The sequence below is a fragment of the Protopterus annectens genome, chromosome 1.part1 (genome assembly GCF_019279795.1).
Source record: "Protopterus annectens isolate FY-2018-M chromosome 1.part1, PAN1.0, whole genome shotgun sequence".
Taxonomy (NCBI): Eukaryota; Metazoa; Chordata; order Ceratodontiformes; family Protopteridae; genus Protopterus; species Protopterus annectens.
Genome location: NC_056726.1, coordinates 392,809,901 through 392,825,751, shown reverse-complemented (window position 1 = coordinate 392,825,751; position 15,851 = coordinate 392,809,901).

Below are 15,851 nucleotides of genomic sequence, written 5' to 3'. Positions count from 1 at the left end.
GATATGTGAATGTCAAATTTTAGTTTATTGTCTATTTCCACTCCTAGCAATTTGGTGTGTTCAGTTGGGTATATAGTGGTGTTGTCTTTTGCTGTGATGTTAAAGTTGTTTTGAGTATGTTTGGTGGGTTGGAAGATGAGTAGTTTAGTTTTGTTTGGGTTGAGTATTAACTGGGCATCGGATAACCAAGTTTCAACAGAGGAAAAGGCTTCCTGTGTGACTTTTTGCAGTTTGGGTAGGGACTGGGCTGAGCAGATGATGGTTGAGTCATCTGCATATTGTATGAGTGTGCCATGTTTGGTGGCAGAGGCTAGATTATTGGTGAAAACAGAGAAGAGTAGGGGTCCAAGGATGGATCCTTGGGGAACCCCTATGGAGACAGGTAGTTGGGGAGATATTTCATTCTGCCATACAACGGATTCTTGGCGGTCAGACAGGTAAACCAGTTGGTGACTGATTGAGAGAAGGATAGGTTATTGAGGGCAGAGATGAGTTGTTTGTGTGGGACCATGTCAAATGCCTTAGATAGGTCTAGGAAAGTAGCAGAGGAGAGATAGCCACTGTTTTTATGCTGAAGGATAGTGTTAGTAAAGGAGAGTAAGGCAGTGTTGGTGCTATGGTTTGGTTGGAAACCATGCTGAGTATTGGAAAGGAGGTTGTTAGTAAGGAGGAAGTCTTTGACCTGAGAATGTATGCATCTCTCTAGTATTTTGTAGACTGGAGAGAGAATAGCTATGGGGCGGTAAATGGTTAGTTCTGTGGAGGGGGCGCCTTTGTGGAGGGGAATTATATGTGATACTTTCCACAGTGTGGGAACGTAACTTTCTGACAGAAATTGGTTAATCAAGATGGATACTGGGTAGGCCAGAGCATCAGCTGCGATTTGTAGGTATTCACTTGGGAGGTTGTCTGCTGCTAATTTGGTAGGCTTAAGTTTAGTAAAGAGTTTTTTTTTATGTTGCAGGTAGGTACAGGAGAAAAAGAGAAGGCAGTGGGGAGATTACTAGTTGAAGGTGTGGGTTGGATGGGAGGGGGGTTGTGTTGTTTAGCTAGTGATAGTATGGTTTGTGTGAAGTGTGTGTTGAATGAGGTAGCAATATTTTTGGAGGAGTGAGGGATGTTAGGAGGAGGGGTACTAACTTTACCTGGGTGGAGGATGGAGTTTATGGACGACCAAAATTGTTTGGGGCTGTGTTGGGAGGCATCTAGGGCAGACTGGTAGTATTGGAATTTGTCCTGTTTTATTAGCTTTTTAACTCTATTGCGTAGTTCTAGGAATTTCTGTCTAGTTGAGGGGGTTTTGGTTTTGCGCCAGTGATCCCAGGCTTTATCCCTGTTTTTCATTTCTGACTTAGTGGTTTTCTGTAGCCATGGGGAGGGTTGTGCTTTTGTTCTGGAAAGTCTTATGGGGACATGGTAATTAAGGATGCTCAGGAAGGTAGTATTAAAAAATTCAACTGCGTCATCAAGACTGAGGTACTTTAGGGGACACCATTTACATTCTTTTCTAATTCTTTTATCCTTCACTTTAAGCATACCAGTTACTAACTTTAACCTCTAGTAGCTCCTGTATGATTGTATTTCTATGCCTTCTTATCTTCCCCTTGTACTAATTATCTGACATAGATTCTACAGCTGCTCCACGCTCAAACTGACAACCTATCTCAAGTTAACTTGATTTTCCTTACACTCTTTTACTGTTTGAACTTGCTTATTTCTATATAGCTTGAATTTACTTACTTTTATCTATTGTAGCATGTTTTTTTGCAAAACTGCAGCAACTCTTGTAAATATTATGACTTCCTGTTGTAACTATATTGTACTGGTATTGTTTTGATTGATTGCTTTGTACATTGGAGCTTTTCTCCCTGGGCCTACACTGAAAATGGGCTCTTTTCAGCCCAGTGGACTTTCCAGGTAAACAAATGTCAATAAATAAATAAATAAAAGGTTGTTTGAGTATATGAGATAATTGCTACATTATCTCAGAATGCTCATATCTTACAAGCTGGCCACAGAGACATTAGGACATTGCATACCCATGTTGTCAGGACCTGTATTAGAGCTGGACTATTACATTTCAGGGACTTGGTTTTACAGAGGTCAGCTGAGTGATGTCTAGGGTTAAAGCTTGATGTTAAATACTACTATGATCAGGTATTAGTGCTATTCAATAAGCTAACCAGCTGGCCTAAGCTTTGCTTCATTTAAAGCCTTTCTTTTACTTGCATTACAAGTTAAAGTCCTATGTATTAGCTTTATAAGTAAATGTTACAAACTAAGCATCAGCTACTATACAGAGCAGTTCTAACTGCCAGTCCACAGTGACTAGCTCTGCACAAATGCAATTCATTTACAGCAGACAGAAAACAGCTGATAATTAATTCCTGTGCCATCTGGCCAACAGACAACTATACTTTGAGCTCCCTGGAGTACTTCCCAGTTCAGAGAGACCAGGTAAACATCCCCTGCCACAAGATGGATAATCCTGGAATTTCTTAATATAAAAGCGCAATAAAAGTAGCACTCAAGTGCAGAGTAATACCAAACAACCAAGTCCCTAAAAAGTCCTCTGGCTGATGAAACAATCTCACTTTAATCCTCCCTGTGAGTCTCCCAACTTGGACAGAATAGGCTTCCTTTCTACTGTCACTAGTATTGTAGTCTCAGTCTTCTTAATGTATAAACATACATTAGTTTGCCAAAAGTGAAAAGGTACAAGAAACCAATCTAGCTACTAGCTACAAGTAATTACAAGGAGATTAAAAGGCAGACAAGCCAGCAATGAGGAACATGCACATTTTATGGCAATTTCAAATTACATTAACAACCTAATGGGAGGGCCTTCCCAGTTTTATCTCTCAGTACCCCCGTAAGATGAGCAGAGGAGATAAAATTGTGTGGAGCTTCTATGGCCAGGTGTACAGAAGATGAGACTGGGAGGAGCTTCCAAAGTCAGATATACAGTAGAGGCGGAAAGCACAAAAGCACCCAAGTTTAAAAGCATAACAGGAAAAGGGTGGATGGGTGAGAAAAAAAAATCAGAAGAGAGATAGCAAAAATGCAATCAAATGACAGCCCACTCAGAAATGATTTCAGCACCTAGGCATAACACCAAAACCACTTGAAAATACTATTCCATAAAGCACTACAACTATAAAAATGCCTTCAGTTAATAGCTTTACCTTCAAATACCAAACAAATATAACAGGAAACAAACAAAACTGAAGTAAGTGGTAAAATAACTGCAGCATTTTAAATGTCATTTAAATGTACTTTTCTGGATGCAAAATGTAGTCCAAATGCTTTGTTTTCAAGATTCCAAGCTTCCAGCAGTCCCAAGACTAAAATGTCTGACTGCTAGTTTTAATTACCACATACTCTAGTTACAACTGGCCAAAGCTGGCTTTTTGTTTTAAATTTGAAAATTGACTACCACACAGAATTAGATCAGTGATGCTATTAGTCCACTTAAGACTTAAGAGAAATAACAATGAATACTGTAAAACCTAAATTAATTTATAACTGTAGCTTCAACTTCAGAAGAGAGAGATAGTAAAAATGCAATAAAATGAGAGCCCACTCAGAAATAATTTAAACACAAAGATACAGCACAGAAATCACTTGAAATACTATACTATACTGTACTGTAATGTAATATACTGTACTAAACTACACTACACTACACTATACTATGCTATACTGTACTATGCTGTACTATACTACACTGTATTATACTATACTGTACTATACTATACTATAATATACTATATTGTACTGTACTATACTATACTGTATTATACTGTACTGTACTACACCATACTATACTGTACTGTACTATACTATACTGTAATACACTATACTATACTACACTGTACTATGCTATGCTACACTGTACTATACTATACTACACTGTAGTATACTGTATTATACTGTACAATAGTAGACTGTACTGTACTATACTATACTATACTATACTGTATTATATTATACTACACTATGTGATACTATACTGTACTATACTCTACACTATACTATACTATATGATACTACACTATACTATACTGTACTGTACTATACTATACTACACTATACTACACTACACTATATTATACTGCACTATACTGTACTATACTATACTATACTGTACTATACTATACTACACTACACTATACTATACTATACTATACTACACTACACTATACGATACTGTACTATACTACACTATACTGTACTATACTATACTGCACTATACTATACTACACTATACTACACTGTACTATACTATACTATAAAGCATTGCAGTTATTAAAATGCCTTCAGTTAATAGTTTTAACTTCAAATGCAGAATACATACAACAACAAACAAAAAAAATGATTTAGATGGTGAAATAAGTACAGTATTTTAAATGTAGTTTAAATGTACTTCCCTGGATGCAAAATGTAGTTCTAATACTTTGTTTTTTGAATGTCCAAGCTTTAAGCAGTCCCAAGGCTACGATGGTTGACTGCATATGTAATGTAAAATCAGATATGCCTTCATACTTCTCTTTATACACCTCAAACTCTTAGCACAAGAATTCTGGACAAAGTCAAAAGTAATTGGGGGACAAATGCTCAAAATTTAAGGAGAATTTTTAAATATTGCCCTTATGAGCTAGGAAAATTGATAGAATAACAAGGTTTCCATTAGCATGCATTTTCTGAATGTTATGAAGTCTGAAACTCAAATGTCTGTCATTATTTAATGACTTCAGTTCTTAATAATTTGCTTAAAAAGTAACAAATGTTATGAGGAGCAAACCAACAATAAGAGGCTAAAATCTGGACATTCAGAGAAAATCTGGACAGTTGAGAGGTATACTTCCCTTTCCCTTAGAACCTTAAGTTGTTCTCTCCTGTTATGTTATTCTCCCATCTCTTTCAACTTGTTTTTTTGTTTCTCTTTCACATCTGTTTCTGTACCAAACTGTGTGCTGTATGCCAGGCAGTAAGACACAGATCATATACATAGGTATTTTCTGTACCACAGACACACACACACACACACACACACACACACACACACACACACACACACACACACACACACACACACACATTTGTGTGTGTTTGTATGCAAACAGTTTTCATTATCCCTGGGTGTGATCAACTGTCCACTATGTAGCATTGCACATGCCATGTACATTTAAACAGCAGTGGCAGTTTTTAATAAATTAATGCCTCTATATGTCACACTGTATGAGACAAGTTTTGTCTTTTGCGACTTTGTTCATTAAGTAGGCATTGTGTGCCTTTGTGCCATTTCTCTTTCAGAGTACAGTCCTACTGCTGTGAACTTGTATTGCAATTTTCATTAGATCATTCTTCAGAGTCATGTACCATGAGTCTGTCCAGTGTTGTACTAGACAGGCATGTTATCCACTCTGTTTGGGCAATCCTTCTCTTCATTAATTTATGCTTTCTCATGACATCATTATGGGCCTCTGTGTCACATACAATGAAGGTATGTCTGTCACTCTACTCAGTCTGAACTGCCATACATTGCTAATAATGTCGTACAAGAAAGGCCATTACATGTATGGTGACTAATATATGCAACGTGTCAGTATAGGCATCTGGAGTCAAGTACTGCCCAAACCTTATTATGGCATTGTGCCCTTCTGCCATGGATTGTTATATATTATCTCTGCTGTGGTGACAGACACGCTGTCTTCTACATACATTCAGGGAATATGAGTGCTGTAGCACTCCATGTAGCTGACCTATCACCTCCATGTGGTATGGCTGCAGAAACCATGTTATCCTTAATGTGATGCACATGCTATCCTGAAGGTCCATTTGCAATGGTTATCCCTATATTTACTTACACTTGTTTATCTCATGTCTTGCATGATGTGAAGTATGAGAAGGGAGACAGAGTCCAAGACTGTAGGTTCACTCACAGCAGTCTGTGTTTATTGTTGCATGAGATTGCTGTTTCAGTGAATAAAGCAAAATTTGCACTTTGATACTTTTGTCTCTGACCATCTTCTCACCTTATGGCCTGGTGCTGTTTTAATATTTAAATCAATCAGAACTTGCTTGTACTTCCTAGCTATGCCATGTGTGAGTTTCACTTTAGAGGGTTTGTTTAGGGTTTGCATTCAATGCTAAGAACGCCTTTAAGCGCTGTGTCATTTCTGTTCTGGCAGTGTATTACTGTACTAATTATAAGTAATACCTGTTACTGAGATACACTTGCTTTAATTTCCCTCTCTGTCTGTCATTATGTCCATTCAGCCATTTTCCAAATTCCCATTTTGCCCTTTACAATATTGTGAGAATAGTGAAGCCCGTCTTGGCAGTTGGTCGGTACAAATATTGAAACCCATTCTGTGCAGTGTGCCAGAATATCACAGAATTTACACTCATTCCCATTCTACATACATAACTAAAAGCAATTTGGAGAGGCTAATTTACCTACTGCATAATGTTGGGAGGCAGGAGAAAATGAAGAACCCAGGAAGAATACATGTAGAAGATGGGAGAACATGCAGACTCCACAGAGAAGGCAACCCAGCCGAGAATTGTACTAAAAAAACCTTTACTGTAAGGTTTCAGTTCTTCTAACATTGTCATTGATCTACGCCTTTCCTATAACAAGTGGCTATTTTACTTTATTTAAGACAATCAGGAGTGGTTTGTATTGCTTAACCATGTCATGTGCTTATTTACACCATGATGTAGTAGCATGTGTTTGCATTTATGTTTGTCCAATAGGGACTGTTATTTTTTTGTGGCTCCTGATGGCATGTCTCATGCAGATCTTGACTGTCATAATATTAATTGACTGATGATTACAGACCATCAGGTATAGTTAAATAATGAGGCTCCCACATTTCAGTCACGGCACCATGACAATTTACTACAAAGTTATTCAAGGCAAATATTCACATTACACACAACCCCCAGGAGCACTAGATCCTTTAAATAAATATTCACAGTATTCACATATCGCTAGTTGTGACATCCCTTTGCTTTAAAGATTTGCTTTAAAAATTGCCTAATAATCAATTTTATGCATATGTTTCACAAGAACTGTGTCACATTAAATGTAGCTTAAAACATGTTTTCTACACATGTAAACGTGCTGTCATTATACCTTAATTTTTTTTTCTTTTATCAACCTATTATAGCTTGAATATTTGCAAATAGCAGCAACATATAATTACAGGATTTATAGCCACACATTATTAATGTCCTGTTTATCAGACACAGCAGTAGACTATGGTGCAATTCACTGTTCACCATGTGATCAGAGTCTGTCTTTATGGAAACTTGCAAAAACGTTTTGGATTCAGGTCTCACCAATAGCTCATCTCAAGGCATTTCATATTACTTTTATTAACAGATGACAGCACAAACTGTCACAATAGAAATCATCCTTCCAGTAATTACTACAGCTGTTTACAGTTATTCCATTAACTCTATTGTCCTAGCCTTAAACCAGATAAGATCTTGGAAAATTTGTCGCACTCAGATCTATACACTGAATTATACTCTTCACTTCAACATCTAGATTTTTGCACTTTCTTACTCACTCTTTTCCTTTTTTACACTGCTGAAAGATTAAGATTCTTTAGTTATTTTTTTTTCAAAATATGTCTTCTGTTTCACTTGTATTTCTTGAAGCATCTCTACTGCTGATTTTTAACTGTGTTGGACTAGTAAGGGATGTCTTGGGTTGTGGTAGTGAGTCTGAATTTGCGCTAATTATGAAAAAATCCCATCTTGAGGTTTAAACACCGTTATTTGCTGGTATCTCTTCTCAAATTGCAACAGCAACTACATTTTGGCTTGCCTTATCTCATGGGTGCACAGCCTCTAATAATTTCAAAAGCAATCTGAATGAAGCAGAAAATGTTAGCCATTGAGCTGAAATTGGTTCCAAATTCTTTCCAAGACAAAGGAGGACTAATATGTATTTGTTCTTCTTTCTGATTCTGATTTCTAAACAAACTGCATACCTCACAGCTTTGAATCCTCTACTATATTTTTCAAACAAAGATGGTCAATATAAACAATTATGAGCCCACTCATTGCACTATACTGACAAGATAAAATTAATAAATTCTGCTAAACACATTTTCTCACAGTTATGTAGGAATAATGACTATGTGTCCTTAAAATAATAAGCTTGAATACATGAAATCTCATTTCTGTATAGAAAATAATCACTGGGGATCATTAATCCTATGCTAAGTGTTCAACATTTTGAGTAAACAGACAGCACAGGTCTAAGTCACACCTTCTTCCTCATAATTTTAGTTTTCCTACTGATTTTTGAGGGGGATTCATAAAAGTTATCATAAAGTATATGCTACATGTACACTTAGTGTAATGTTTCTGAGTGACTAAAAAGCACCAAATATGTGGTAGAGATGTTCTTGAATACAGATCATGTACACTTAGTGTAGGTGTTAATAAATCCATCCCAATGTCTTATCATAGAATGAAGTGGTAACATTATCCAGGCATCCTAACATAATAAATTCACACTAACTGCAATTCATAGTCATCCCAGTTGCATTTTTTTGATTCCTTGTAACTCAACAGATACTGGCAACTAAAATCATCATTCAATACTTCCAAGTCTTTCTCAAACAAATTCTCCTAATAGTCCTCCAGATTTGTTCTATTCAGTGAATCATTTTTTCTGCTTTAGCTTACCATGCTTCTGATGAACTTGCAGACCACACTTTAGTAGTGATAATAAAATACTCCAGATGTTATTTTACACAATTATTTAACAGAAAATAAGCTCTGCAGTGGTTTAGGGCCTAATTCCACTATTATTCTTTAACCAGAGATATGGTCATGAAATTTGAACAGCCAAAAGCTATGACTAACTTTTCCTTCTTGATCTGAGCACAACATGTTTGAGAATGTGTTAGGGTCTTGATCCATAAACTCTATGTCTACCTTCTTGCAATAAGACTATATCAGGATGTTGTTTGTTTGTTTGTATCCACCTGAAAAACAGTAGGTTGTGACACATGAGTGTAGGTGCTGTAGTGATCAAACACTTGACTATTGTAACGCTGTTTTCCTCTCTTGGCCAAAACTGCACTAGATTATTCTCTAAAAGATTATTGAATAACACTGCAACATCTAATATGTTAAAGAAAAAAATAGTATTTAACCATACCAAATATATATTTTGTCTTCACGTTAAATGTGGTAACAAAGTACACCTGCCCCTTCTTCTTAATCTTATTCTGATGCCTATCTATTCTATTATATTGTTGCATTTTAAACATATTTCCTTTTTGAAATTGAGTTTGTTTAATTAACTTCTTCAAGGCTCCCTCTAAGACTCCTTGTTCATATCCTTTACTCAAATATTGACACACATAAACTTTAACTCTCGTTTGTGATATTGGCCATGTTCTTGGCTTATAGAACCCCAGACTAAGATGTCATCAGTAATGTTGAAATCATCTACCCTTCCTGAAAAGATTTCAAGCTTGCAGAAATTAGAGCACTGCTGGGGATTCCCTTCTGGGTGAGTGAAGTAAACTTATAATTTTTCTCTGTCATAGAGCTGCTTTCTGTTTTACCTCCTCCATCTTGTTTTCTGTTTTAAGAAATCAGCTTGGCCTGGTGTTTTTATTCTATGTGGGAGATACACACTTAAATTATCTAGGCTGCACATTTCACATATTTTTTTCATTGGTTAATTAAATACACAATGAATTTCTGGCCCTTTGTCTTTTTCTGAAAAGATTTCAAGCTTGTAGAAACTGAAGAACTACTATGGATTCTATGCTTGTGTTTCACACCCACCCTCCCCTTTTTTTATCTGCTTTTTAAACCTGGTGATTTTTAAGCTGCCTATCCCTACTGCAAATTGAGCTTAATAAGCTCCTCCTTTTCTACGCTGGTGTTGAGGTATTGAATTATTTAATTCACTTTCCTTTTGATTGCATTGAAAAAGTGCATTTTGCCTCTCATTGTCTGTTCTAATGATTTACTTGATCTGAATTCATTATTTACATAGCTCTTGGATAAAGAAGTATAGTTTCACACTCTAGCAAGAACTTGTTTTTACATCAAGAGGTCAGTGGATTTTCTATCTGGTGCATTGAGAGATAGCCTGGTCTGTTTAGGGTGATGAAAAACTTGATATTTCTGCATGTAGTTTTATTGGCTGAATGGCTTATTAATCAGCTTATCTTGTTTTTAGTGCCTTTATAAATTCTGTACAATTGAGTGGCTCTTGGCTTAATTATACAAAGCAAAGTACTTGTATTGAATAATCACACTTTTATAAGCTGTTTAAAGTACACTGCTGCATCCATATCTTTAAGTTTGCTTGTGGTAGCAATTCATATCTTCTAAGCTTGCTTGTAGTAGCATTTCATTCCAGACACTCCTTTAATGTACTTTTGCATCAGGAGGACTTGGATAGTTCAGCTAGTAAAGGTAGATGTTTGCCTGGTCTGTCTGAGTTGGGAAACACACAAAAGGGCTCTATTTTTTTTTTTGCACTTCTCATATATACTATGAATGTAAATCAGCAGTTTAAGAAAATACTGTACTGTCTGCTACTGCTTTAAGTAGTTAATTGTACAGTATTACATTGTATCTGTTAATTCTAGGGCTACTGTAGGTAGTTTGTGTGGTCTTGTTACACTTTGGATCCAAACCAGCTACCCTATATTAAGCAGATGTTTTTCTGCACCCTTGTGGCAGACGTGTGTTGATCTACTGCATTTAATTGTTTTACTGCATTAATTGTTGCCTTTTTGCCTGTTTTTCTGTCTGTGCCTGCTTCATTATCTGCACTTGTTTTGCGCTGTAGTATTGCTTAGACAGTGTAGACTAGATCAAGACTCAAGACTTGCTGAATCTAGTTTGCTTTTGATATACTTGAACTCAAATTCAGCCATTTTACATTAAGAAGGGCTCCCCTGCACCCCTGTGGCAGAAGAGTGTGGATATACCCTTGTCTAAGTGAGGGATTGCTGGAGAAAGGATCATTGTGTGATTTCCTATTGACAGACTAGTTTAAAACTATTTAATTTTGTCTGTATATAAGCCTCACATTTGCAAGGCTTTGGGCTCAATTAATAGGGGCTGCTCTGCATTTGGCATCCTTTACCAGAGGTCTACAGTGTTTCTACTTGAATAAAAGCCATCCAAAGATAAGAACAAGAAATCAAGTTTATTTTGAGCTTTATCTGTACTTTTTCAACTGCATTTAACTGTTTTGCTGCATTAATTGGAGCCTTTTTGACTTTGTTTCTGTCATTATCTGCACTTGTACTAAGTAGGGTAGGACCATCTCGAATGTCACACTGATGGGGAAGGGATATGAATTTAACATGTATACCAATAACACTGTTTTACAGCACAATAAACCACTTCCTTGCCTGATAAAAAGTATATGTATAGTTAGAAAACTTGTGAGGAAACTATTACTCTGTTATTTTTGTTTTACTTGGATCACTTGTCTGTGTATTTAATAAAGGATTTTCGACTGGAAAACAACTTCCTACCCTGCTTGGATTACTTTTGAATACTTAATAATTCAGTACAATATTTCAAATTACATAATTTTATTATTTATTTGACTTAGGATGAGTTTAAGTTCGTTACTTCTACTATCATTATCTGATCTGATTAATATACAGTGATCAACTAGATATATATGGATTGAAAATCTTCCACACAGTGAAGTTTCTTACACTGTTTTGTTTTTGGACCCACTATGCTTGTTTAGTGGGTTGTTTGAGACTTCGGGGATATCATGGTGATTACTTGTTTTTTTTGCATCTTCATTAAATCCAAATAAACCTCGAGAATGGTTAAACAGTACAACTATCTAGAACTACTCCAAATACAATTAAATATAGGTAAAAGACCCCATCACATCATCGCTAGCTACAGGTACCCCACCATGAACCAAGAGAAACACACTGACTATCTGGACTTCCTAGAATCACTGCCTATACAGCCAAACACATTGGTCATGGGAAATTTCAAGCATCCTTCCATACACTGGACAACACACTTGAGCAGAAATGCAATAGCCCTGAGGTTCCTGGACTTTGTTAACTCAAATGCTCTAAAACAGCTAGTCTGTACCCCTATAAGGGGCTTGAATGTCGTGGACCTGATACTCACCAACATGGGGGATCACTGCACTACCCACTGTGTATTGCCCTCACTGGTGAGAACAGATCATAAATTTGTCTGATTTGAAGTAAAGATCAGACTGGACACTTGCACAGCAACATGTAAACTGAAAATATTTCTCCAAAGCAAACCATAGCCTACTAAGCAAGGGTATAACAAGTTTCAAACCCTTGACTAATACAGCCAACAATGACTCCTATGCAGAGGAGTACACAAATGCCCTCTGTAGACATTTAAACAACTGTATATTCTTGGCTGTACATGTCAGAATCAAAACCAGGTCCTGTCAAAGAAACAGGCCACCCTGATGGACCACAAGTATAAATAGGTTATATAACAAAAGGAAGAAATTGTTATCCAAGACCAAGAGAGAAGTTACTCATCAAAGGATGAATACACTCCACAGCTTGAACAAGCACATCAGATATCGTGTAAAGTCCTCTAAAGCCAATTACAAGGCTAAATTAGCATCGCTAGCTAAAGACCAACCAATCACTATTCTCTCCCCTGTCTCTAAGATTCTTGAAAAATGTATACAGACGCAACTCCTTGACTATCTCATCAACAATCATATTCTGTCTCCTACACAGCACAGCTTTAGGCCAGGTCACAGCACAACGACAGCCTTAAAACAAAGCTAGGGACTCTGGTCAATATGGCTCATCTACTTTCTAGGTCTGTTTAAAGCTTTCTATACCATTTCTCACCCCCTTCTTCTGGATAGACTCTCCCAAATTGGCCTTTCCCCCCACTCACTCAACTGATTCTCTATCTATCTATCCAACAGGCAACAAGCAGTCAGATGGAATTCTTGTTATTCCTCTTATCTCCCCAACCCCACTGGTGTTCCCCAAGGATCTATTTTAGGTGCCCTGTTATTTAGCATTTTTATCAATAATCTACACTTATCTCTTACCCAAGACTCTATTATCCAATGTGCAGATGACTCCACAATCATTTGCTCCACTGATTCTATACCTAAGCTCCAGCACATTACCCAAATAGTATTTTTCTCAGTTGAAAACTGGCTTACAAAAAATCAGTTGCTTCTCTATCCAAACAAAACCAAGCCAATAGTTTTTTCTCTCAAAGAAAAACTTTCTGTTAAACAAAGACCAAACGTTTATTCTCTCTCAGAACAAAACTCCTATTGAAATAGTTGCTCATACTAAATTACTAGGGGTTATTATAGATAAACACTTATAATTTGATCTACGTGTTCTACATAACATTAAAAAAACTCATCAAAAACTCAGCTTGCTGTGTAGACACAAAAACTTCCTTAACCCTACCACTAAAAAGACCATCGCCAGGATTCAATAAACTCCGTGTAGGAATAGTGTTATTCATACATGGAGTAAATGGTATTTGCATCTGCATAGCCATCTCAGCAGAACACCTTTCATATTCATTAAGGCATGCTACTGAGAATGGATCTGCAGGCACAAACACTGAATGAGTGCAAGGGGTGTGTTGCAGTACTGCTCGCAGATCCAATACCCCCCCTCCTGCACTCTCAAAGTGCTGTACAGCACTTTTTCAGTCCTTTCAGTGTCTGCAGACACTGAAAGCAACTAATAAAAGTAAAACAGTGTCCGCAAACATTGAAAGAGTTAGTAGAAATTTAAATAGATGCAGGGGGTGTGTGACAGGTTCTGTCACATACCCCCTGCATTGTGAAAGTGCTATACAGCACTTTACAATGTTTTCAGTGCCCACGGGCACTAAAAGCTGGTGTGTGAATGGGAAATAATGCAGAGCTGTGTAACAGCTACTGTCACACACACCCTGCATTGTGAAAGTGCCGTACTTTACAGTACAAGTGTGTACTCAGACACACAGCCATACCTGTAAACCTCTTAGTGGCCAAGCTCTGTACAAAGGGCAACCAAATGGGGGACAAAGGTCCAAAAAGAGGGACATATTTTAAGTGCAACTCTCATAAACTTAGAAAGTGGATAGAGGAACAGGGTTTGTATTAACATAACAGCGTCTGAAGGATTAGAAGTCTGAAACTCAAATGTATGCCATTATGTACTGACTTAAATCCTGATGTTGCTCATACAGACCTAAAGTTGATAGAATGATAGGTAGTGCATTACCAAATATGAATCAACATTAGTATTAATATTTGTAATTAAAGTGCTTGTATTAATTTTTTTTGCATTATAGGTTAAGTTTAAGTGTAGCTGAGCGGGTTTGCATGTCACGGCCCTCTGTTCAGCATTGCTTAAACATCTCATATAAGCTAAATATAAATGTATAGCTAAAATCCCCAATGGTGAGATAGTGCAGTGGTTAGAGTTCTGGCTTTGCATACAACAGTTCACAGTTCAAGTACCAAGAGAGGCCCTTCATTTTTACATGGGAAAGCATTGCTAAAATTATTTTTATTTTTAAATTATGCAGTAATTCATATTTGTTAACCAGGGTAGTGTAGCTGGTCCAAAATTGAAGTGTCAGTGGATAAAACATCTGAAATCACCCATGCAAATACAATTGTCCCATACAGTATAGGCACACTCTGGGTAATCTAATGAAAGCACATAGGGGACATTATGTAAAGTAAATCATATACACTTAATAATATGTCAGTAATAGTTAATTAATTTGCAATTCTGAAATATTTGCTTAAATAAAAACTGAGCAATGCTTAACAGTGCTTAGCAGTGCTCAGCCAGTCTGAGCATTTCTTAGATGTTAATTCTAAGCAGCAGTCAATTCAGCTAAACAAATCTGTGCATTGTTAAGCACTGCTCAGCATTTTCCCCTTTAAGCACTGCTCAACTCAGCTTAGCAGATTTACATACCACTAAGCTGTGCTCAACACTTTCAACATGGTCTAATGATGGCAAATGGTGGGAATATGTCCTTATTTAAACTGCATAGGTGGGAATACAGTCAGAACCTGTTGTAGTTTGATCTATGCAGGAACCATGTCTGGTGTTAGAGAGGGAGTGCACTTTCGGCCACAGTACTAGGGCATTCTGGAGTCCAAGGTCATGGCTGGGCTCCTTGTTGAACACCATAATGCCAGACTGCTGGAGGGCCAGTACCAGGGCTCACAGTACAAAGCAGAGGCCTGAGACCATCTGCTACATGACCTCACCAGTGCCAATGGAATCCACCAAACTGGTGAGCAGGTATGGCATCATTATGCTGACCTAAAGCATAGGAAGGGGCGCTCTTGGCTCAGTGAATCCAAGATGCTCTGGCATGGAATGCTCCAGTAGTTTGTAAGTATCTCATCCATAGCTGTACAAAATTCTAGCCTGAGTATGTGATAGGCAAGTATGCATAATGTTTTTCCCCCTACAGCTGCAGCGGAGAGGGCTAGCAATTGGAGGCCCATGTAGACAGACTGTCAAGGCTGCACTGACAGGCTGGTGAGTACAGATCTATCTTGCAGTCTCTAGTCTAATAAATAAGGAGTATATTGTTTAATGCCAGTAGGTATAGTGTGTGTTCTGTGTCTACCAAATAAATAAAGTCTGTCAGAGTAATATTGATCTACAGAATATGCAGCAATAAAACACTGTGTCATGTTACTAAAATAAAGATTTATACCACAAACTGTTGTGTTTACTCTTGTAGAAATAGAATGTATACAGGTTCTTCACAGCAAATATGACTTTGAGAGAATGCATTAACTAGGGTTGTTCTGAAAA